At 46.1% G+C, this 26,282-nt stretch overlaps 1 long non-coding RNA gene across 1 annotated transcript in view; it reads right to left on the reverse strand.

Annotated features, from left to right (window-relative positions):
• Window positions 1–26,282, reverse strand: part of LOC117018606 (uncharacterized) — an 84,196-nt gene that overhangs the window by 19,363 nt on the left and 38,551 nt on the right. The gene's annotated exons all lie outside the window — the stretch shown is intronic.

Here is a 26,282-nt window from a genome sequence, read left to right on the forward strand (position 1 = left end):
TTCCGCTCACATATCCCCTCTTCTTTAAAACTTTCTGTATTTAAAACAAAAACCAAAACCCTTCTGTATTAGCCAGGGCTGATAGCTCCAAATGGCAAAAACACAATACAATCTAGTTTAGGCAAAGGGGTACTTTAGTGGCTCATGTAACTGGGGATGGTTGTAGCTTCAGGCACAACCGGATCCAGAGGTTTAGAATGCCACGATTCTGTCCTCTGTTTCTCTCTGTCTTTTTCTCTGTCTTTCTGTCTCTCCCTCCCTCCCTCTAAGCTTTTCCTCTACCTTAGGTTCAGTTTCCACCTAAAGTTAAAGATAGTCACTGAGCGGTCCAGGCATGCATTTTCCTTAAAGCTCATGACCACAAACAGAGAGAGAATGAATACTTTTCTAATAGGTTTGATAAAAGTTCTCGCTAGTTTTCTGACTATCCCCGTGTGCCACACAGCTCCTCCCTGAGCTAACGACTGTCATCACGGAGAGAGATCACCTGACCTCCTCTGGGACCAGTCCTGCCTCACTACCTGGAATGTGTCCCCCACAAGAAAGATGGGTTCTCCTAACTGAAGAAGGAAGGGATGCAGTGCTGGGTGCACAGAAGTCACAGACATCCACCTCACCTTCCAGTCTTCTCTCCTGTTCCAGAAAGAATCAGTACCTCCCTGCCTATAGTCCTATAGCTTTTGTTTCTTCCTGTGTTAAATTACTTCTCCTATTGTCCTCTTGTGGTGCGCATGTCTATCCCCCCTCTGTGCTCTCCTCAAGGGGCTGGTCTTACTCCATTTGGCATTCCTGCCCCTAGCATGTGCTTGGCACATAGTAGGTACCCAATAGCTAACGTGCTTTGGAATTTATTACGTGTTAAACACTGTCCAAAGTTCTACGTGAACTTGTTTACTCTTGACAGAAATACTATGAGGTAGGTGTTATTCCCCCATTTAAATGTTTCTTGAATAAGTTAATAAAAATAAATCATGGTTTAAAGACCTTACAAACTGAACCCCATTATAGAGCTCAAAGGCTGTCTGTGAGGGTTGCAAGGACTTGGTGTTGTCAAAGGGACCTATTGTCTTGTGGGTACTTCCCTGAAGGTAGCGTGTCTGACCGCATAACAAGGGTGGCATGAGCTCCACCAAAGAGGCTGGGTCAGTGCCAGGACGTGGGCTTGGAGGCAGAGGGCACTGGCCGCGCCCGCTCCCTCGTAACATCATAAAATATTTGGGTTTCCCCTGAGGCCAGCAAACAAAAGAACAACTGCCTTTTGGAATAAGTCATCCTGACACTGGACATCGTCCAAGACACACAGCAGGAATCCTTCTGGCAGATAAATCGTGGCGTTGCAAGCTAGACGGACCTTAAAAATCACCTAAGACTATGTTTTTGTTTTCAAGATGAGGAAACAGAGGCCTATAGAGGTGAAAGACATTGTCCAAGTTTGCACAGCTAGTTAGTATAGAAACTAGATACTGGAAGTAGAACTCCGGTCACTTTCTGTGTCCCCTGAGGTTTCACATACACTGAACTTCTACTCAGATGATTTACAGATTCAACTTCAATTCTTAATGGCAGTATCATTAACTGGGCAGGCGGCCTCCATGGTTTTGTCTTTAGTTCCCTGTAAAAACACTCTGGAGGAGCTTTGGTTCAGGACTAATCAGAGGTAAAGAGCCCCACGACAGACACAGTTCTGTTGCCTGGAAACTTCCATGCTCAGCGTGGTAGAGCATTGCACCTGGGCCGGGATGCAGTCCCACTGGAGAGGTCCTCGGCATTTCCTCCAGAGCGGGTGGTGAAGTGCATTGATTTCATGTTCCCATCAGCAGAACAAATGACCCTCTGACCCCATCAGCTTCCTAGGACCTCCTTCCTGCCATGGCCATTGTATCACATCCGCCATGCATTTTCTGAACCCCTCCTCTTCCAGCTACCAGCCTGCCAGAGTGGCTTTGTTCAACCTTGGGGTGATGTTTAGCACTATTACTGGGGAGTTTCTAGCTTATTCGATGCTATTGTTCTCTCTTGTTCTGAGATTTGGGGCTGGAACTCACCAGAATATCAGAATATGTGCTAGGCTGGGCTTCTGCTCCTCTGGGATGCAGACTCCAAAACCCCCCAACGTCTTCAGTCTCCATAATAACAGGCCCACCCCAATGTGTGTGGGCCCCAGGGCAAGAGTACAAATGGAGCTCCACACACCATGGATCTAAATAGTATGAAGCAATAAGTCAAACCAATAAACTGTTAAATAAAACATGTTCCATCCTACTATCTTGATAAATTTCTCTAACAACAAAATTTAAAATATGTGTAAAGCTATGATTTTTATGTGATTGCAAGTCAATAAAATATCAAAGACACTTAAATTTTATTATTGTACGACATGTTTAGTGTTTGGTTGATGGGCTGGCAATATCTAGATGAGTAACAAAATACATGTATAATTCGCATATTATCATAGTACTTATTCCATGTAATTAATTTTTCTTGTCTTCATTCTAGCAATTATTAGTTACATGACTGAAATAAAGATGTTCACATAATTTGTTTTCCATAACAGGAATGATCTAAAAGGTAAATAATAAAAGCACTTATATTCAGGGTATGTAAAATTTTCATACATTTTCACGAAAGTTAAAAAATAATTGTTTTTTAAAAATTATTTTTCTTTTAAAATATTTAAATGTACCTATTAAAACTAAAAGCCAAATTATAAATTATAATTAATGAATATAAACATTTTGTTCAAAATTATTTCAATACAGAGAATATTTCTTATTTGCTCTTGAAAATTTAATTAAATGTTATTACACCTTTTTATAAAAATAAAACTGCTTGCATTTTAGCGTGCCATGCCCAACTAGTTAATATGATAAAAAAAGTTAGGATCTCACTTCACACAAGTTACATGTAGATCACATGCAGTTGACCTCTTTATTCATGGATTGAAGTAGACTTTACGAAGTACACTTTAATTAATTTCCTTTCTCTAAATTCTTCCACTGCTCCAATCTTTCCACACTCCCAAAAGAGTGTCCATCTCCGATGTTAATAGTGATACAGCCCACAAATTTCGTGACATTCAAATGTAGTCACTTTCTGTTTTGAAAACATAGGGCCAGAGATGTGGAGAAGCATTTCTCTGGGGCCTGAATGGTTAGACAGCAGAACGGATGTTTAAGGTTACAGACCTCGCTGTGCCAGCATTGAGCCCCAGATCGCGATGACAAAGCCTCTGTGTGTTCTGTGATACATTCGTTTTTCGGTGCACGTGTTTGATATGCAGAGCCCCGGAATGCCCTGACCCCCGGCAGAACCAGTACTGTCTAAGGATGGTACTCCACGCTGGCCTGCAGCGCCGTAGCCTCGTTCTGCTCAGGAAGTGTCCAAACCAAATACTTTATGGATATGGTCCTTCATCCACTCTTTCATCACAATCCAACTCTGTAAGTTCTGAAGTCCCAGTAGGATAGTGAAACGTTGGATGTGAATTTTTCCAGAACAACTTGTTTGTGTTAAGTTATTACTGCAGTCCCCTTTTCACCAAAGGAAGTTGGTTTATTGTTTTGGAGAAGAGATAGCAGGTAGTTCTCTTCGGTCACCAGTCAATGTATTTAGAAACCCAGAGTACGTTTTTTTTTTTTAATTTCAGAAATCTATTTTTTTATTTTTAGAATTTCCTTTTTGTTCATTTTTTTTAAATAAATGCTGAGCATTTTGAATATATATATATATATATATATATATATATATATAAACATTATTTAAATTACTTTCAGGTGTACAACAGAGTACTTTTTTTTTTTTTTTTACAAAAGGTGCCTTGCTTGGCACACAATCTCTTGCACTAGCTCTTTGCCCCAGATTCTAGAAGACCAGGATGGCCAGAAAATCCTAAACTTTTTTCCAGGAGGAGTGACTCTGCCACTCTATCCCATTTTCCTTATTCTTCCCTCATTGTCCTTTCTTTTCTTTTCTTCCATCCTTTAGGGCTTAGGATCTCAGATGGCCTTTCCTAGTTCCGTGATCTTTGGCAAGTTCTCTGCGACTCCATTTGCGCATCTACAGAGTGGGGATGCTTACGCTTGCTGCATGGATTTGCTGTGACATTAAGTGACATCCTCCCTGCCACGTGCTGAGGACTGAGCTAAGCAGAGTACTGCTCAGGACACACATTCCGGGTCACCCTTGAAGTTATTGTGGCAGGACAGTTGGACTAATCCCTCTACCTTCCTCCATCAAAAGAATTTCATTGAACTTGGAGCCATTCCCAGGGTAACAAAGCAAGGAGGCATTAAAGATGAAATGTTGATCTTTTGCGAGCCAGGTGGGTCCCTGGGCGGAGCAAGAAGAAACCAAAACTGCTCCTTGCATTGACATGAGTTCATTGACAATGAAGGCTGGTTGGATTCCTTCTGAACTAAGCAAATAATTGCTCTTTACATATGGTGTTGGACAATGAAAATGAAACATATGAACATATGGGGGAAAAAAACAAAACAAAAACGAATGAGTCTTAATCTAATAGCTTCTCTAGATTTTGGCTCTACCGTAACCTTGGGGAATATCAACAAGGAGATTCCAACCAGAGCACCCATGTCCACCCTCAGCCAGGACCAGGTCACTCGCCTGACTCCTGGCCTAGAGAATGAGGGCGGCATCCCTGTACAGCCACAGAGCTTGGCAGGGACAGGGAGCGAGAGCTGATGCATGTGGGGGCAGGGAGAGGGGGCATCCAGGAAACCAGATGGATTGCAGGGGTGAGGCTGAAGATTTGGTGGGAGACACAGGAAGAAGGAAGCAGTGGGGAAAGGGGCAGGAATCTGTTCTACACCTGAAAGAGACAGGTGCAAATATAGGGACTTAACAGCAGGGTACTTGGGAACTCCCATAACTGACAGGAGAGCCAGGCTCAGACAGATTCACATAAGATACCAGCTAGTCAAGACACCCCCGGATCCCCCGCCAAGAAGTCCTCTATTTAGGCCATCGCTGTAATCATCACCATGACACTCATTATTGCTCCCCGGGACCCCTGATGCTCACCCACATCCTATAGGACACTGCAGTCCCTGGACAAGCCTGCCCCACCCCTGGGCTGCAGGGTCCCCCACCACTGCTGCTGATTGTCTCTGTTGTATGTCTTAGTGTCCCTCCCTCAAGATTCTAAGTCCTGAGTAAGACCTGATCCCATTTAGACCTTGTTCCCTCACTGTCCTCCCACCTGTGCTGGGATTCCTCCAACTGAGGGGTGTTGGCAGCTGAGTGACCAAACTGTAAACTGACTACATCGATTAGGACAGCTACATTAAAAATGGCCAGCAGAGGAAGGTGGTTGTCTTGAAAGAATAGGAAATAGAGGATTGGAGGAAGGTAAGTGTTGGAGGTGTCCATGTGCCTCCTATTCCCTTCCGGGCTCTGTGTTAAGTGCAAGGGATGTATCGCAGCTCCTGTTCTCAAGAAGCTCGTGTTAGGAGGAGGAGAGAGAAACAAACAGGCACTTTGGAAACCGGTGTGAGCCCGGGGGCCATGGGAAGGCTGAGAAGAGGTTCTTGTCCCGGCCCGCAGCTGATGTCTGAGCTGAGCCAGCACTGGCCGGGGCGGGGAGGAGGGCTTACAGGCCAAGACTTCTGCCAGGTTTGGATGAGAAAAAGCAGTGGTCTCGCTTACTAACCCCAGCCAATGGGCTACTTAGAGCATTCAATGGAGAAGAATGTTTCAATTAAATCAGGGCTACACGGGAAAGAGCGCTACGGGAGAGGGCGTGGGGGCCGGCAGGATACAAGGAGGTGGTCATCAGGCCAGTGTTAGAGGCTGGGGCAGTTAGCACGGAAGGTGTGGATACTCAGAGACCAACCAGGGGCTGAGAACAAGAACATTCGAGAGCTGTCATTATCAGCCCCATCTGGCCCAAAGTCTCTTTTTCTAACAGACAATTTGTATCATATGGAATAGACTTACTGCATAATATAACCTACCTGCATATATGCATACCTTAAAAAAAACAAACACATGAAAAAAACCCCAAAAACCAAACCAGCAATCTGAGGCCCTAACTAGGTTATAGAGGTAACACAGAGGACGAAAAAAGGAAATATACTTATGACAAAATAATATACAATTCAATATGAGAACATTTGGGCACGATTATTCTGGAAGACATAATGAGGGGTGAGATGTTGACATTTATATACTTAGAATCCCCATAAATGTGACTGTGACAAATGCAGGCTGACACAGGCATGTTGACCTGATGACTCAAATACCACAAGTAGCTTTGCCACAGGGGACGTGATTTTCTGAAATAGGGAACGACTCTTGGTAAAGTTCTGAATACAGCGAAGCACAGTCTTCCCTGGAAAATCTTGTCTATTCGTAAACTGGAAAAAGCACTATGGGTTTATACGTAAAACAGGGTTAGGTTCTAGGCTCAATTAAATATAACCAGGTGTATCAGCTGTCTTGCATCCCCTCAAATACACATGTGAGCCTTAGTTTCTTAGGGCCACTGTAACAAATGACCACCAACTTAGTGGCTTAAAACAACACGACTTTATTCTCTTACTGTTCTAGAAGTCGGAAGTCCAAAACTGGCTTCTGTGCTACAATCAAGATGTCAGCAAGGTTGCTTCCTTCTGGAGGTTCTGATAGGAGAATCGTCTCCTTACCTTTTTCAGCTTCTAGAGGCCACCTGCTTTTCAGAGCACATCACTCCAATCTCTGTTTTGCTATCACTTGGACTCTGACTTCTCCTGTGGTCCCCCTGATAAGAAGTATTATGATTACATCAGGCCCAACCTGATATTCCAGAATCTTCTCTCCATCTCAAGATCCTTAACTTAATCACACCTGCAAAATCCTATTTGCCACACGGTAATAGTCACAGGTTCTGGGTATTAATTAGGACGTGGACATATTGAGGGGTCTAACATTCTGCCTAACATTCTACCAGAATTCGATTCCTGCTCTTGCTGCTGTGTACAAGTCCATGCAGACTTCAACGTCCAATAAAGAGCAGCTTGGCCCAAAGTCACCCCAGGCGTCTTGGCCATCTATCCTGGGCTTCTGTCCCACCCTGGACATCCACGGAGCTCACTTACAGCACATGCGCAAGCTGGGAGGTGGAGGAACATGTAGCCGCTGAGATACTCTCGGCCACCGAGGAACCATGGAGAGGTGCTGCTGCCGCTCATTGAGCCCCGGTTACCATTTGTTTCCCCTCTTTCCTTGTTTCATTCTCTGCATTAGTCAGAGTTCTCCAGAGAAACAGAACCAATGAAAGATTAGACAGAGATTGAATTATTACTTGGTATTTATAATAAAGAATTTGCTCATGTGATTACGGAGGCTTTGAAGTTCCAAGATCCACAGTCAGCAAACTGGAGAGCCAGTGGTGTGGATGCCTCCAAGTCTGAAGGCCTGACAAGCAGGAGAGCCAATAGTGTAAGTTTCAGTTTGAATCTGAGTCCAAAAGCAGCAGGAGACCAATGGCCCAGCTGGAAGACAGGTAGGGAGAGAACTGGACACACCCAACTCAGCCCTTTGTTCTGTTCAGGCCTTTCACTGTCAGGGTGAGGCCCGCCTACTGGGGAGGGCAATTAGCTTTACTCAGTCTACGATTCAAATGTTAATCTCATCCAGAAGCACTTTCACACACATACCTAGAACAACATTTAACCAAATATCTGGGCACACCATAGCCCAGTCAAATTGACACATAAAATGAAGCATCTCGCCTTTTCACGAAGATGGCGCCCAAAGCGAAGGAAGCCCCTGCCCCTCCTGAAGCCAAAGCAAACGCGAAGTCTTTGAAGGCGCAGAAACCAGAGGTGAAAGGCGCCCACAACCACTAAAAAAAGAAGATCCCTACGTCACCCAGCTTCCGAAGGCCCAAGGCACTGCGGCTCCGAAGGCAGCCTAAATATCCTTGGAAGAGCGCCCCCAGGAGAAACAAGCGGGGCCACTATGCCATCAAGTCCCCCCTAACTATGGAATCAGCCACGAAGAAGAGAGAAGCCAACACCACACTGTGTTCATTGCGCATGGCAAGGCCAGCAAGCACCAGATGGAACAGGCTGGGAAGAAGCTCCATGACCAATGTCAATGTCGGTGGTGACCAATGGCCACCAATGTCCGTGGCCAAGGTCAACACGCTGATCAGGCCTGATGGGGAGAAGAAGGCATGTGTTCGACTGGCTCCTGACGACGATGCTTTGGATGTTGCCAACACAACTGGTATCATCTAAACTGAGTCCAGCTGGCTAATTCTGAATATAAAATTTTTTCACTGTTAAAAAAAAAAATGAACCATCTTATTCTATTCTCTCTGCTCCCTGAAATCACCTTCTAAATAAACCACACATAAGCCTATACTTCGAGCTCTGCTTTTGGGGCAACCCAAACTAAAACCACAAGATTGTCACCGATGTTGAGGTCTAATAAGACATACACAAGACTTGCAGTACTATGGATGGTTCCCTGCCATATGGGATAGTCTACACATTACTGAACGTCTAACATCCCCAGCACCTCCAAACTAGATGCTAGTAACATGGAGCATCTCCAATCACTATTACAACCAAAAGAAGGCTATATCCTTCCAAAATGCCCCAAGGGGCAGTATGACCTGCTTATTCCCCCAGATTGAAAATCATGTCTAGAGGATGTAAGCTTCAGGAATGGCTTGCTCAAGACTCCAGATGTTTTCCCGGATAAAAATCTGAGCATCGTTAGGAGGGGAAAGGATGTCGGGCAGGGAACCAAATAATATGCACAATAGAGAGTATGTGACACACTCATGGAAAAGGAAGTTGTTTGGTGTGACTGTTGTGTGGGGCACAGGAGAGATGAGCCGCTGAACTACAGGAGCAAGCAGATAATAGAACATTTAATTTAATGAATTTACTTGGTTCCCTTCCTTCCTCAGCCATGTTTGCCAAGCAAAGTCCCAGTGACACTTTGATTTCCTCCATCAGTCACTCATAGACTAGGGATGCTCTGACTGGTCCCTCTGGTGACTGCATTTCTCATTTGGAATCAGCAATGGAGCACTGTGGTCTATACATCGGTCTCTGTGAGCCAGGTTAGTGTGACATGGGTCTGAAAAAAATGGGCACCCTCAGGGTGAGTGACATGAGATTCCTGAGCCTGCATGATTGAACCTTGACCTGTGGCAAATTTGCCAAGTTACCTCTGACCCCAAAAGGCCTCCTGCTGGCTACCCAGCCTGCCTCCTCCTGGCGACCCCTCGCCACACTGCCACGTTCCATCGGCCGCCCCCTTTCTACAGTGTTCTTAGTCTGCATTTGCAGGGGAAGAAACTGAGGCTACGAGAGGTTCCATGGTTGTCCCGGGGCCCCCAGCCAATAGGCGAGGAGCCAAGAGTTGACTACACCAGCCTCCCGTCATTACCCTCCCTGCCTCTCCGTACATTAGCAACAGCTAACAGTACAAACTCAGAGGCGCCAAAAGCCCCTTCTCACCAAAGAGTCGACTATGTTCACGAAAGCTACTGTGCTGAATACACAGGACAGAGGTAAACAACGCATTTACTGGCCTCACGTCTTTGCCTTATTGTTTGAGCCTTTTGTCCCCCTGTTCACAGCCGCTTCCTTGGGCCGGTACGATAGAGAGCTATGAACGAGCAGGAAAATGTCCTCTTCAAAGACCAAATAAGGAGCCAGGCCCTAAATCCAGCAATAAACCCCACAAGGTTTGATACATTTAAACAAAGTGTAATCCATGGTAGGGAGGGTTCCTAGGACCACAGAGCCTGTATGACTCCCAAAGGAAAAGAGACAGAAAGCTGGCTGCCCACCTCTGTTTATTGGGAACAGTCCTCCCTCCAGCCCAAACCACATCGCCATAATAGGGAAGACCAGCGCAGCCTTTCTGAGACTTTTTATGCTGAGGGCCAGAAAAGAGCAACTGATGTTTCTTTGGTCTGCAATATGTCAGCCATGGACTTTTCATTTCCCTTTCCTCTCTTACTCTGACCCCGCCACCCCAAGTCCCTGTCCGGTGTTTTTGGCCTTTCGCTTGCATAAAAATTTATTTCCCATCTTGACACCATTGAGATACTCCACAGTACCTTCTTGGGATGAGATGAACAGAAAGCTGCAGGAAACAGAATCAAAGTTTCCACTGTCTGAGCCGTGGAGCTTATGGAGAAATCGGAAACTTGCCCTGCGACGTCTGAAGGGGTTCTGCGTCTGGGGCTCATCCAGAGTCGCTGGAGCCCCCATCACAACGGAGGGGCAGGCTGACTTGGCCGCTGGGCTTGAGGAAGGAGCCTGCTCGGGCTGTGACGCTGCCGGAGGCGAGCAGATAGGAGGGGATGGCTGGAGTCCTGAGGCGCCCCCAAGTATGAAGATGTCCATGGATGGGTTTCACTCCACACTTGCCTGTTTTCTCTCCTATAAGCTTTCTGGTGTTAGAAGTACGTAGGAGAGAACTCTTTTTTTGGAAGACTGACAGGGGTTGTGAGCCCACTGGTTCTGGCGTCGGGGCAAACACAGCTGAACAGTTTGTCGCACGTGGCCGTGACGCGACGGACGCCATCTGATGAAGTCCAGATCTTCTCAGATCAGCTTGCCCTTGTGTGACCAGGGCTTGGTTCAAGGCCTTTCACAGGCACTTAGACACAGCCTGGGCAGCCTCCTCCTTTACTTGTTGATGGGGCCCACCCCCAAAAGATGTGACAGGCGGTGTGAGTGCTTGCGTGCACGTATGTGTGTTAGTGTGCTTGTGTGACTGTGCCTGGGAGTGTGCATGGCGGCGTGTGAGAGTGTATGTGAGTTGTGAGTATCTGAGTGTGTGTGTGTATTTGGGAGCAGGGGGCATGGTGTCCTCCCTGAAGTCAAGTTGAAAACTATTCGAATCCCTGCATTGTCAGAAACTCTTCTAAAACTTCCATGAATTTAAAGCCCACTGTGTGAAGCTAAGCATTTTGTCTAAAATGTGCTTTTCTCAAGGGTCAGAGGAGACCACCAGTGTGGGTTAATGCGTATATATCGCATCCAGGTCACATTTGGTTCCATCGCTCTCAACGGGTTTCCTTCTCTCCCTTCACCTTTCCAGAATGAGGGGTCCTTCTTCCCAAGGGCAAGCTCATCTGTATCTTTTAAAGTTGACTCCCTTCCATATGAACGTGGAAAGGCCAGGAGAAAGGTTTCAGCCAGGAAGAGAGGCCGTCTGTCTGGGACTGGAGGTGAGCCTTCTATGCTACCTTCTAGAAACAAACTGCAAGCACATAAGGGGTGGTGGAGATGCAAAATCTATTCTCCCTTTCTTTCAGGGCGCACAGCTAAACTACATTTCCCTGCTTCCCTTGTAGTTAGTATGCTCAGGTGATGAAGTTCCTGCCAGGAGGATTTGAGCAGAAGTGATATGCATAACCCTCCCTGCTACGCATTAAGAGAATATGCACTCCAGAGGGGTAGTAGATAGGGAGAGGGGGGTTGTCACTGTGGGAAGGATATAAATGATAAATGTCTATTACATTGTTTTGTACACCTGAAACTAAAAAAAAAAAAAAAAGCCACAGAGGTGTAGGGTACAGCACAGGAAATACAGTCAATAATATTGTAATAACTTTGCACAGTGACAGATGGTTACTAGACAGTGTAGTGATTACATCGTAAGGTCTATAAATGTCAACTCACTATGTTGTACATAGTGAAACTAATCTAATATTGTATGTCAACTATACTTTAATAAAATAAAAATATTTTAAAATAATAATTTAAAAAAAAGAGAATATGCACTCATGCTCAATGATTTTTCTCTCTTTCCACCAGCTTGGCAATTGGAACTTGCAGCAACCAAGCTTTGGCATACAGACAACAATGTCACAGCGATGACAGAGTAATGGTTCAGAAGGAAGCTGAATCTCTGAATGACCAGGCAGAGCAAAGACGTCCGTCCGTCAGACTGGAACTTTACAGGAGACAGATTTACACACACAGTTTCTTTAAGCCACTCACACTGTGGGGTCTCTTTGCTACAGCAGGATAGCCCTCCCCAATTCTTTGTTATGTACTTAAGAAAGCTCTACTCCCCTTCCTCTCCTACATGAGGGTGAGAGGCACAGGCTCTGAACTGTTGGTGGCCACTGTTTGGTAGAGATGGTTGCTTTTGTTTTCAGTGCAAAGAGAATGAGCACCCTCGCAGACAAAGTTGCAAAGGATTCAAAAGTCCTTTGCATGATATTCCTTCATTCGTTCGTTCCACAAACATTGCCTAAGCCCCTGTGTGTGTCAGAAGGCTGTACGCTGCCTGCCTCCCATTCCAAACATTGTCTGCCCACCCTACACCCACCCTGCCCAGGATGTCTTCGGGAACCATGGTCCAGAGATGAAATGTGAATTCCTGGTCACATGCTTTAATGTGTGGGCAGCAGAGGGAGAACAATGAAGATGGACTGTCTGGGTCAAGAAAAGCCTTCTTCGTCCTTGGGTACCATTCTCATTCTGGCGCCTACAGACCTGCAATTGTTCACTTCCATTTATTCACCCCCAGATTTATTTCTGACACACAAATCTCCCTCCTACCTCGCCTCTGTCTTTCACTGTAGTCATTGTCAATGGGAAGGGTTTAATGGAGGCAGGGGCTACATTTGGTCAGATGGCCTGGTGTGGGCCCCGACTGCTAACACTTTCCAGCCAGGTCATCTGACGTCTAGTCTCTGGAATTCAGGTTTCTTGTCTATAAAATGAGGATTAACTTTTCTGTCCAGATTGTCTCACGGAATTGTGACAAAGTCGGGAAGCAAATGTGGAATATAATTATTATGTTTTTCTGAGTCCTACCATTTACAGCCCCAGGCACTAGACTCTCCCAAATTGTGGGTGACATGGGCTGACATGGTGACCCCAAATGAAGCTCTGCTCCCTATCTATAAGACCCTGTCTGTAAATTTCCAGATCTGGAAATATTTCCTTTTACAGGGACCTTGCTGAAAGTAAAGGGACCAGTCCAAAGGTCTACTAACACATGAATGGATAAACAAATTGTGTTATATATATAGGGTGGAATATTTTTCAGCCATAAAGAGGAAGTACTAATTCCTCCTACAATGTGGATGAATCTCAAAAACATGATGCTAAGACACGAAAGGGCACATATTGTTCGATCCCATTTCCATAAAATATTCAGAAGAGATAAATCCATAGAGTCATAAGACAGATTGGTAGTTACCGGGGTCTGTGGGGAAGGGAAAATGGGGGAGAAACTGTTTAGTGGGTTTGGGGTTTGACTCTGGAGTGATGGAAATATTTTGGAACCAGGTAGAGGTGGTGGTTGCTCAGCATTGTGAATTACTAAATACCACGGAACTGTTCACTTTAAAATGGTTAATTTTATGTTACGTGAACTTCACCTCAATGCAGTCATGCACCGCTTCACGACGGGGATACATTCTGAGAAATGCGTCAGGAGGCGATTTCGTCCTACGAACATCACAGAGGCAGTCACACAAACCTAGATGGTCCAACCTACAGCACACCTAGGCTACCTGGCATAGCCTCCTGCTCCCAGGCTACTTCTGCAATCATTGTCCTTTGATACAACAAAGGCCTGCATCAGACTTGGCTAACTGCTGCAGCTGGCTGCCCACCTCAGCTTCTGGGGCCAGGCTCAGTGTTTAAGGACACGCAAATTTATATATATTCACCACATCCTATAAATATTAGCACAGCCATTCCAGGTAAATTAGAGCCAAGTTTCCAGGCCAGACTCAAAAAAGTGAAGCCTACACCGTGTTTCTCTGAAAATAAAACCAGGTCTTACATTAATTTTTGCTCCAAAAGGCACATGAGAGCTGATTGTCCGGCTAGGTCTTATTTTCGGGGAAACACGGTGTATGTGTGGCTGTGTGAGGATGCGCACGGAAACATTAATAGCAGTTAGGTCTTATCTTTGGACGGTGGGACTCAGGATAGGAATTTTAATTTCCTTTTTTATGTTGCCCTGGAATTATTTAAAAATAATTCTACACTAAACATGACTTGTTCATGTAACGTTAAAGAAAATATTTGGAGGGGATGGTTCTTTTAAAGATGTAGTACATACATTTCTAAAAAATTATACACACTCGTTGGAACTTTAGAAGCCCATGTCTGTGTGGGGCTTATAAAAATAGGGACGTCCCTGACCTGAGAGGGTTCGTGTGACCATCATTTTCCCATGAGAAGCATTCACGAAGCTATACGGAAACACAGCAATAGGGAAATGTGGATTCATTCTATGTAGAGGAGTCAGGAAGGGCCTTATAGAGATGTCGTTTGAGCTAGATTTCTGTTCCAACCAACTTGTCTGCCCATCGCCTTCATTTTTCCCGTCTTCATCGTCATTCCTCCTTTCTTTTGTCAGAACGCTATCCTTCTTCCAAGCACCCTAGTTGCTCCCTTTGCTGAATCACCTTGTCACTTGCTGATTGCATCATTTTTATGGCCTGTCTTATATGCGACTTACCTTTTCATGTATTACCTCAATGGTGTCATCATCTTTTTGAGGACAGGTGCTGTTATTTTCTACCCTTTAATAACTACAGCACCCTAAAAAAAAAAGTATGTTCTTGAGGGTTTTGATATCATACATGGATTTAGAATTTATCAATAATATAATGAACATGCCAGAAGAATCTTTACTATTTGGTTTTTAAAATTTTTAAGATGCATTCTTAAAAGAGTCACCATCATAAATTAAGAGTTGCTGGGCATAAAGCCAGGCTACTCATAAATGCTCTTCAGGGGAGATCAAAGTAGACTACAAAAGTGGCTGAAAAATGAGTTTCAAAAAGTTATCAAGTTCATTTGTTGATACGCCGAAAAATGGAAACTCTGAATAAAATATGTTCCCACACAAGTCACTTTTGTTTAAATACTAGATATAAGGTTAGGCACGAAAAGAGTCACCGTCTAGGTCTGAAATGATTCTTTTTCTAGAACGAGAGATGATTTCTGGAAACTCTTCAGATAAACAATGCCATTTTCAATTCATCTGCAGCAACGCTTGCCGCATTAGTTTGGTTTAGGTCTGGTGGTAACAGAAGCCCAGAATAACAGTAGTTTAACTAGAAGTTTACTTCCTTCTCATACGTAAGAAGTTTGGAGGTAGTCAGTCTAGGGCTGGTACAGCCCTCCACCCTGTCAGGGAACTAGGTCTTTATCTGTATCTTCCATTCCTAAGGCCCAAAATAGCTACCGTGTTTCCCCGAAAATAAGACCTAATCGGCAAATGAGCCCTAGCATGATTTTTCAGGGTGACATCCCCTCAACATAAGTCCTCATGCATCTTTTGGAGCAAAAATTAATATAAGACCCGGTCTTATTTTGGGGGAAACATGGTACTAGAGCTCCTGCCATTGTGTCTGCAATCCAAGAAGCAGAAATTTAGAAGACTCTTAGAGGAAGTTGCAAATACCATTTCTATAACATTACATTTGTCAGAACAAGCTGGAAAGGCAGCAACATGCCCAGCTAAACATCTGGGGTACAGGGAGTTTTAGCCTCTTGTTTTGGTGCCATGACTAGCCTCTCTGGCAGTCTAGTGAAACCTACGGACCCCTTCTCAGATTAATGTTTTTAAATGAATAAAATAAAATACATAAGATTGCAAAAGAATCCAATTATGTTGAAATATGGTTCTACTCACAAACCCTTTGAGATTTGTGGCACCCAAGTTAAGAATCCCTTCTATAGTATAGAGAAAGAGGGACAGTTATCAGCTTCTGACACTTGACATGGAAAGAAAAAAATCCCCTGCAGAACAGCTTTATTTACTCGTTAAGCAATTGTTGAGGTCCTATTTTCAGCCTAGCTCTGTGTTGTAGAGTGTGACGGATACAGGATCTAGCTCACTCTCTCAGTTATTCTCTAATTCATCTAAATACTTAATAAAATGGAAATGTTCAACTTACAAAAATAGGTAGTCAGATAAGCCAGATTTTATGTATCCGTATTAGGGGAATTCAAAATAAGGGGGAAATTATGTGGAGTTGACTTGGAGAAAGGGAAGAAAGAAAAGCGTAACATTTATTCTGAAAGAAACGCAAGGCACATTTTGGGGGAAAACATAGGGGAATGTGAGGGGAGGCAATAGGAGTGGCAGGAGAATCCTAAGTGGCTCTAAAGAAAATGTCTTAGGAGAAGTGGTTGGCAAGGAGAGGGTTGGGTTTGAGCTGATTAGAAGGGGAAAATGACTATTAGTTCTTGAAATTAAAAGGATGAAAAAGAGTTGAGAAATACCCATGTGTACATAGGCTGGGATGTAAAAATATTTTAAGTGGTCGGGGAGGATAGACTTCAAATTTCTGAGAGTGGTGCCTGTTGCTTCTGGGGAATTAGATGGAGCCATAGTTAAAGGGACTGAAATTCTTTCCCAGAGAAATCATTAAGCTCCTTGAAGGTCTGGCTTCCTATATTTAGGATGGCAATTAACAGCTCCCTATTCCTTGTTCCCATTCCATCCCCAGGGCAGACATAACTAATCAACCACATCACTTGTTCTCACTGAGCTTGGATACGGCCTCAGAATCCTTCTCAGAGCTCCTGGGGCCGCAAAATTGCCAATTGTCTCAGTTGCATTCAGATAAAACCTCTTTCCATCCCTACCTATACTTCTTTTGTAGCTTCCAAAGTACCAGTTGTTCACAGAAGAGATTCAGAAGGAACAACCATCATCCTTAAAACCGAGAATTATAACATGAAACACGTAATTTTGAAGAAACTCAAAACTCGTAACTCATTTTAGCGATAGGCTGATGGCTGATTCAACTGTTTGAACGTGTCAAGGAACTAATCAGGAAAGAGACTCAGAAAACTGGAAGAGGGTAATACTGTAAGAGATTAACATAGTCCCAAACACCCAGACACCTGACTAGGAAAGCGTGGCTACCAGGCTGCAGATGAAAAGCTCAAGTCCATCCCATCATTCCATCACTAAGTGTAAGGACAGCCTTCCCCACGCTCTTCAAGGCCTTGGGAAAGCCCTAGGACAAGGGGAGAGGAGAAGGAGGAGGGAATGCTACTTGGTGAATTTGAGAACTGGCTGCAAGTGAGGCAGCCGGGACAGAGCCTAAGAAAAGTCCTCAGGCTGAGGCCCCTGCAATCTTATTCCGCCCCTAAGAGCTATCAAGGCCTGAAGAAAATACACCAATGAGCTGAACATTGAAGCCTTTTCATGATGAGATCATGAGTGATTTTTTCCCCCCGTTTCTTTACGCTTTTTCTACTTTTTCAAATTCCTATAATGACCATGTTTTATTTTCATGGTCAGAAACTGAAAGAGAAAAAAGAAAACAGATCCCTGAGCCATACCAATCTTTTTAAAAAGTGGTACTATTACTCTGTCTTTGGAATCAGAGAGAAATAGAAAAGCCTTTCATTTCACTTACCAAGAAAGTAAGAACATGACAATGAAGCAAACATAAAATTCCTTTATCGAAGTGCCCAGGATGGTGACTCATTCATTCATTTCTTCATTCCTTCATTCATTCATTCAATGATCATTTGTGGAGAGGCTACTAAGTGCTGGGATACAAGAGAAAAAAGCAGACATAACTCTTGTCCTGATGGAGCATTCAGTTCCAGGGTGCGCGTGGGGGCAGGTTCACACACCTCAATCAAATGACCACACACGGATGCTGATTACCAGTGGGCTGAGTGCTGTGGAGGAGAGGGGTAGGTGGTACTATGGACGTGCGTGATGGCCTGGGTTGGGGGGCAGAAGGGCACCTCCTTGTCAGGCCAAGCTCTGGCTTGTTCCCATCGTCACCGCATTGGCTGTGGGCTGCGACAGGGCCTCCTTCCAGCCTCTCCCTCCCGTCCATCCTGCAGCACCTCTCACTGCTGAGTTCCTGTAGCCTGCATCCTGTACCCGGAAGACCCACACCACACCGGTGCTCCCTATTGCCGATGGTCTCCACTCGCCAACATGGTATCTTTGGTGTGAATTTTTAAATGGCGGCTCTTCCAACCCCGACCAGGGCACACAGCTTGGAGAGCGGAGCTCAGGTTGAATCTCAGTCCCTACTCTGCTTTCCTCTTTTATCTCTAATTAGACAATTACGTACCTCGTACCTCGAGTAGGAATTTTAATCTTTTGTGTTTTAATTCCCATGGACCACAACTCAGTGCTGGACACATGACACAGTACCTTCTTGGGGACAGATAGGACTGACACACTGAGTCTTAAATGACAGAAACTTGGGCTAACCCGTGTTCAGCCTGTACATTTGCTCTAACATCTTGAAAAGTGTCCTCACTTCCCTAAATCCTCCATTTCTTCATCTGCACAGTGGGAGGAATGGCTAGCTGGGCACTTCAGGCATATAGTGAGCTGGGAAGAGAGGACAAACCTTGGCTTGACCCCCTTCAGGGGCTGAGGGGACACAGGATGAAGACGGGGCAGAGGAGAGGGAGGAGGTAACAGGTCCTTTCTCCCTTGATCTTCATGAGTTCACCACAGGAACTGAGAAGCAGTTGGGGCTGGCTGGTGGGGGGAGCGCCTCTCACAGGGGCGTTCCTTATCTCTTGCAAGAGCCACGTCCTTCCTGGGCCCCAGCCACCTGTGGTGCCTGAACTCGCAAGTGAAGTTTGACCCAACCACACACCCCAACCTGAATACCACAAGAGGCATTGGATTTTCCAGGCAGTCCTGATTTTGAACCTCTTGTCGCACTGTCTAAACATGGTATCTTTGAGCACATGTTCCAATCTGAGGCCCCGAAACCTGATCAGCTACAGACTGAGGGTCCCTAGTTGGCTGAAGGCTGAAGGCTGAAGTGAAGGTTTTCCACATCCCTTGGTACACGTTGCCCTCTCTGAGTGGCAGCCACACGGGTCCACCTTCCTGCAGGTCCTCCATTTCCTTAGCTCTCAGCGTTGGTGCCGTAAGCCTGGGCCTTACCTCACACTATCCCAGGACACAGCTGGCCACCATGCCAATGGCGGGAGCCCAGCATTCTCACTCAGGTGGGACCCAGCATATGTACACCTGCTGCTGTGGGATCCTGAACAACATTCCTGTTTTCCTTGAGGTCGCATTGTCTTGACACCCACAGATTCCCTGTTTTTCTTTACTCCCAGTGTGTCTGCACAACAGTCTCCCCGGCCCTGAGTGAAAAGCATTGGTCTCCACCCCTTGCAATCTGATCAAGTGAAACAAAGACCCTACCTTGTGGGATTGCTATGAAAATCAATCAAAACCATACATAGAAAATGGTGTCAGAGGGCCCGCGTGCTCAGCAGGTAATCAATAAAGTGTAGCTGGTACTGCCCAGGAATGGACCACCACTGCCTGACTGCAGAGCCCAGAGAGTCTTTTCAGCAGTCCACACAGAAGCCGGGTGTTAACAGCCCTGAGCAGCATTGTTTTCACCAGTGAGCCGGGCTGTATGGACCCAAGCTCATTCTCCTGTTCTGTCCCCCTAGAGACCTCACAGCTACACGAACAGCATTTTAGAAACAATACACGGAGGAAAGCTGGAAGAAGGCACAACTTGTACCAGTTCCCCGTATGAAAGGTATTCTGAGAATCATTGGATGGGTGCGGAAATGTTGGCCCGCTCGACCATTGTGATGTTGTATGAAGAGAGCTGCAGAGAATATCTGAAAAGAGATCAGGCCTTTCCTGAAAATCCCAGAACACACGGGACAGACTAATGTTGTCTGGATTGTCCCTGACCTTGGCCTGACTGAGGAAGCTTGAATGAGAAGAGAAGAAGTGTTCACTGAGCCCAGGAGGGGCAGGACTGTGCAGGCAGTTTGACAAGCAATGGCACTGGTGGCCTGATTTCCTGTGTTTGTTTCTAGTATATTTTCATGATAGCCCTCCCTCTCTGGTAGTGAACAGCATTTGTCCCATCCCTTCCAACCTGAGAAGTCAACAACTGGGCTCCGTGGTTCAGCCTCACTTTACAGTGGAGGAAATGGGTCAGAGAGGTTAATGCCCCACCCAAGGACACGTGAGTGGGAAGTGCCAGAGCCAGGATTGAACTCAGATCTGCTTGATTCCTTCCCGCCATGCCCAGGTAGTACTGCTGAAAAAAGCAGAACCTAGAATGTGACAGCAAATGGGGTAGAGTGAGTTCCAGCCATGACCTGGCTGTCACATCACACAGATGACTCACTTTGAACGTGAAGGTGGAAAGTGGAAAAATGCCAAATGGGTTGGGAAGGGGTGGAGAGAGGAAGCAGGAGGAGCGGGAATGTCAAGTTGAAAATATTCTCTGCTGCGTCATTAGGAGAAAGGAAAGGGGTGCCCTTCTCATTTTTCTTAACAAAAGCAACACAGGAAGAAAACAGTTCATGAAGACACTGCATACTTTAACAAGTAAGCAGAAACACTTATTCCAGTTCTTAAGAAAAAATGTTTGCAAAGAAGAAAAAGGGGTAATAAATAGTTGTTTTTTTGTTTTTATAAGAAACCTTAAATGACTTCTGATGACTGAGATGCACGTTTGTGGGACTTTGTTTTACTTGAGATCATCCAAATTGCATATAATAAGCTGTCAGGTCTCAGGGCTGAGGGTTGGTTTGTTCCTACATGGGTCCCACTGCCTACGATGGGCCTTGGTACATAGGAGGTGAAAAAAGTGCCACCTGGTTACCCACCAGCCTACAACAGCTTGAGGGGCATTGAGGTCACAAATAGACAAAACCAATGTGTGCTGGCCCAACAGCCCCTCTCACAGGTTACCAGTTCTGGAAAGAACTCAGCTCAGAATAATCTTAAAAATAGGCTTTGGAGGTGGCCAGTGAGAAAGGATGTGAATATTGGGTATTTTTTAAGGATTCTAGTGACCCTTCCTGCCCTCCATCTCCATGGATGGCTCCATTCTTGCCGTCCTCTCTTAGGTGGGACTTCCAACCTAGGGGACCTGACTCAGTGGCTAGATATCAAAGGCCAGAGGCAGACCTATTGTCATTCATCTTTCAAAATTGAGTTCCACTGCCTCCTCCTCCAGGAAGCTTTCCTTGTCACTCTGTGTCCTCCCCCTGCTCTTCCAATTCTGGATCAAATCCCTCCCTTCTGTGTGCCCCCAGCTGTCCCTTTGCAGCAGTGACAAGGCACCCATCTCTATTTTGGCACCCATCATCCCTCGTGACGACACCTATCACCACACTGTTAGGTCCTTAGGGATTAGAGGTAAATCTTCCTTGAATACCTATCCCCAGTGCTTGCCAAGGACCTGGCATGTAGTAGGTACTCAACAAATCTTGTTAGATGAATAGAAGGAAGAAGGGCAGGAAGGGAGGGAAGGAGAGAGAACACTTTGGGAACCATGAAATTTTTCTTTTTGAAATTTGTCTCATAATTTTCTGCCCAATACTTGTCCACAGATAACAATTAAAGTCAGGATTCTATTTTCTGTAAATGGTTGAGTTCCCCTACTCCCAGCTGTGACTTTGGCACCTAAGGCAGGCGGAAGTTGGGGCGAATTTAGAGGAATTTGGAACATAGTGTCTGAGGAATATGTTGTGTCGTAACACATGTCTGAACTAAATCTATGTCTTTGAACCACATACAAATGGCACACACAGCCGTTTGTCTATCTGCAACTTAGTTACTCAGCAATTTCAACTTTCAGATGACAGCAAACCAGCTAGTAAGCAAGCTTGGTGTAGGATAGCAGAGAGTTTGCTGTCCCATTCACTACTGTAACCACGTGCCCCCAAAGACCTGACAATTGGTAGGTGCTCAATAGCTATTTGTGGAAAAATTAGAAAAGGACTTGAGGCAGCTTCAATGCCACAAAATTTCTACGGTAAATATCCTGAACTTGACTCGCAGGAGAACCCCTTAGATTCTCACTCAAGTCATACAGACACTTAATTTACAAACAGATCGATCAGAATTTAGCATCTTGTTCTACGCCCACTGTCGACTAAAAATGGGAAGAGAAGAGTTTTTACTCTACCTGTATGAATATATTTTCTTTACTCTTAGGGAAGAATGAAGAAAAGTAGATACAAGACTTTAAAAACACAGGGACAAGGGCCAACTGCGGCAGCTGTAAACAGCTCTAAGGGATGTGATGGTTCATTCGAATAGGTCACAGAACAGTACCGATACTCAAAAGAACTGAGTCACGAAAAGTAGGTAAAATGAACTCCTACACATTCTTCTAAGAAGATAGGAAAGAGGCAGGTGAATGGCTCAGTTAGAGCGTGAGCTCTCAACAACAGGGTTGCCGGTTCGATTCCCACGTGGGCTAGTGAGCTGCGCCCTCCACAACTAGATTGAAGGACAATGATTTGGAGCTGATGGGCCCTGGAGAAACACACTGTTCCCAATATTCCCAATAAAAAACTTTTTAAAAAGAAAAAAAGATAGGGACGTGAATAAACACTTAAAAAAGATCTCTATCCATGATAGATAAAAATGAAAAAGGAGGTACTTAAAGAAGTAAACCAAAAGCATTTCCATTAGCGGAGGCATTGTGGAGTTTGAGTGTTTTGATTCTTGAGTTGGGTATTGGTCCTTTGGCTTCTCCCCATTCATGTGAGTGGTCACAGGTTGCCTTGGTAACCCCCTCAGGGCCCTGGGACAGCCTGTAGAGACCTCCACGTTGGACCTGCATTCTGAATCAGTCCTTAAATGGACTCATTCCTGGTTTTCCTAGAGGGACAGTAAGAACACGGCTTCTCTAGGAAGCGTGGGATACTGTGTTGATTGAACAATAGTCTTGGTTAAAATTACAGTGGCAACCTGAGAGGGCAAAGTACAGAAAGCCACACGGGGGTGGGGGGGTGAACTCCACCCTCTGCCTATGGGGTGACCTGTGGTGATGTGTTGGCACCAGCCCTGATTGTCCTCACCCCCAGGACAGCACTGAATAAAAAGAGCCCCTCTTCCTCCAGACTCCAGTGGGCAGAGCAAGCAGCAGAGTGGAGGGGTGACTAACCAAGGGGAAGCTGAGGAAAGGTGCTACCCTGTGGCACCTGGGGGTGGCAATGGGACAGGACTGTCTCATGCTGCAGAGCATGGGGGAGAGCACTGCTCGACTCGTGCAGAAGGCGTTAGAACACCCACACCTTTCTGACTCAGGGGACGGCTCTGTGTATGAAGACTGCCAGGTCCTGACAGTGGCCAGACCTGCATGGCTGCCCCTTCAGGATACCCACCCAGAGCTGGTTACACATGCAGTCCAGCTGGTTGCCTTTGAATGTTATAACCACCACAACAAAACAAAAGCCGCTCAGCTGTGTTAGCTGAGAAGGAGGCACACCCTGGAGCAGCCTTCGCTTTTCCCTTTAAAGATAAATGAAGGGCTGGGGCTGGTGACCTGTAGCTGCATTTGACTTTTGAACCAACTTGTTATACAAGCAGCTGGGCCCCCATGAAATCCACCTGAGAGACTCCGTCCCCAGCCTACCTCTCCTGTCCTGGCTCCTTCCCCCAAATGGCTCTAAACATCCACCTCCACCGGCTTCCCAGCCTGAGCCTGTCTCCTGCATTGGGGAGCCTGACACACCCGGAGGCCTGTCTTCAGCTGGCAGAGTTCTAGGACCCCGGTGTAGATGGGACCTCACATATCATGTACTCTCATCCTCCCCTTTGGTGGAAGAGGAAACTGAGGCCCAGCGAGGTAAGGTGACCTGCCAGAGGTCACAAAACAGCAAGTGCCGGCTTATTAACCGGCCGGACGATGGCAGGAGCACGCTCTGAAAGGGGGTGGCTAGGAAGGGCCTTTCTGTGGAGATGCCTTTTGAGCAGAGACTGTTATTTTATTAACAACCCACCTTTTACTAAGTATCCACCAGGTTCCAGGCACTGCACTCACGTTTGGTACCTTATCCCATTTGTCCTTTCAGTGATGGCCGATGTTGATTTCACTCATCCAGAGAGGAAGGGGCAAGCTGCGGTGCGGTTTGGAACCAGGTGTTATCCTTCCGCTGACAGCAGTGGAGCCGCCTGGCCACCCTCCCTTCTCACCTATGTCAGGGGTGCAGCGTCTTCTCAGGCCCAGGTTCTCACCTGGGACCTCGGGAAGGAACCCAGCTGCTCATCTCTTCAGAGAGCCAAAGACGGGCCCTTGGCGTTGGCAGCCACAGGGAGGGGTACCAGGGTGAGCACCGACTGACCATCCCATACGCATCAAAGGTGAGCACGGGTGGGCTTCACCCCTCCCAGCTGGCACTTGCTGCTGAAAGAAGCTGCCGCTGCTCCCTGTTCTGTTTGTGGCAGATAAGTCCCACCCCAGGACAACCCTGCAGAAGTTGTAGGGGCCTCCAGGGGCCTGGAGTGGGCTCTCTTCCTCACCCTTGACTGGAAGTATCTTGTTCAGCCAGACCAGGCCTTGACCACTCCACACAGCCACTGTTGAAGTATTCTGGGAAGATATATTTTACGGCAAAATCTTGCTTCCTTCTGTTTTATGTATGACACGTTCCCAAAAGAAAAAAAAAAAAGTTGGAATAACAAGTGTCATTATTCTTTTCTTGCTTTTAGTTTCCACCCCAGAACCATCTGTCATCAGAAAACAGTTTACTTTACACCTCGCAGGCTGATTTCCACATCCAGAGGCGACCGGAGAGGACAGCAGTGACCTCTGGATGCCCCACTGAAGGGGCTGGGAGGTGTGGGAGGGAGGGAATCCTTAACCCCTGAGGTAGCTCAGGAGACAGCTGCAGAGGCTGACGAGGGAGTCGCACCTCTGCATTGGATGGTACATGAGATGGTCAGATGCTGTGAGATAGGTGTCTCCTCCCTACGTCCCCTCTCGATCCACTCAGTTGGGTGGAAAATGCAGTTGAAGTTCTGCCATTGTGGATGCAGACATCATCTGTGACATGGGGCGGGGAAAGCATGTGGTGGGAACTAGATCAATGCTTTAAATCGAGATGTTTTTCATCCGAACGTCGTCGATGAGGTCCCTATAGATCAAGAGAGAAGAGGGCCTGAGCTGATAAAGACTTGCTATCAGATTGTGACCTTGTTGCTCCATATGAAAAGGACCAAATGAGACTGACGTTGCTGCTATAAATCCCAAAGCAGGGCTAGAATGAGAAAATGCGATGTTTTAATATGTTGTTTGCACCATGTCGGATACCCAGCCATTGGAAGGAGGCATTGACCTGTTTGGGTTTCTGGGTTGATGCTGAGCTAAGGAATCTGAACTTTAGTCTTCATTTGAGCTTAGAAGAATGTTACCACAATTTTTCGAGCTACATTTTCAAGCCACCCAGATGGAGGAAATGTCAGTCCTGGCAACCAGAAACCACACTGTCCTCACATTCTCCCCCTTGACAAAGGACGGTCTGGGGGCATGCTAAACAGAACTTGACTTAGGAACTGATGGCGAGTGCCCTGAGGGTTTTAGAAGCAGAGTCACACGGTCAGCTCTGTGTTTATAGAAGGATAACTCTGGGTGCACAGTGGAGTTGGGCTCCGAGGGGGCACTGGCTGAGGACACCACTGAAGAGCTGTTACTGTCTGCATGTTTGTATCCTCCTAAAATTCCTATGTTGAAATCCAACCCCAGTAAGATGGGGCCTTGGGAAATGAGTAGGTCATGAGGGTGAAGCCACCATGAATGGGTTCAGTGTTCTTATTAAAACAGGCCCGAGAGAGCGCCCTCGCCCGCCCCTTCCACCATGTGAGGACACACGGACGAGATGGCTTTCTGTGAACCAAGAAGCAGGCCCTCACCGGGCACCAGATCTACTGGCATCTTGATCTTGGACTTCCGGCTTCCAGGACAGTGAGAAACAAATTTCTATTGTTTATATTAGAAGCCCCTCAGTCTATGGTTTTCTCTTATAGCCGCCCCAAACAGACTAACACAGCAGCCCACTGGGGGGTGATGACAAAGGCCTGAAACCCTGAAGCAGCATAAGGGACGAACAGTTTGGGCTGAAGGACCTGGGTGCTGATATAAGGTTATCGAGGAGAGAACCCAGGAACACCTAATCTTGCCTCCGTCCAACCACCTGCCTACCCCAAAAGCTCCTAAGGCAATAGCCAGGCACCAGGAGCCGAGAAAGGAAGAGAAAGCACCACTTCTGTTAAGTTGCCACACTAATTCCCGTCTCTTCGTGTTTCCTCCCAAGTGTAGGAAGATCAGTTATTCCCATACCAATCAGTGCAATACCCTGGTCTCTCGCCACCGCTTCCCTGACTCCTCCCGGCGGAGACCGTACACACTGCGGCGTGCTGGTCCATGCTTCAAGCTTTATGGGAGCTGCTGTCTCCCCGTCTCCCCAGTCTGGAGGCTGCCCTGGGCCACAGCTGACTGTGGGGGAAACCTACGTGCTTCCAGTATCAGCCACATTCTCCAGTAT

Source organism: Rhinolophus ferrumequinum, chromosome 27, assembly GCF_004115265.2.
Source record: "Rhinolophus ferrumequinum isolate MPI-CBG mRhiFer1 chromosome 27, mRhiFer1_v1.p, whole genome shotgun sequence".
NCBI lineage: Eukaryota > Metazoa > Chordata > Mammalia > Chiroptera > Rhinolophidae > Rhinolophus > Rhinolophus ferrumequinum.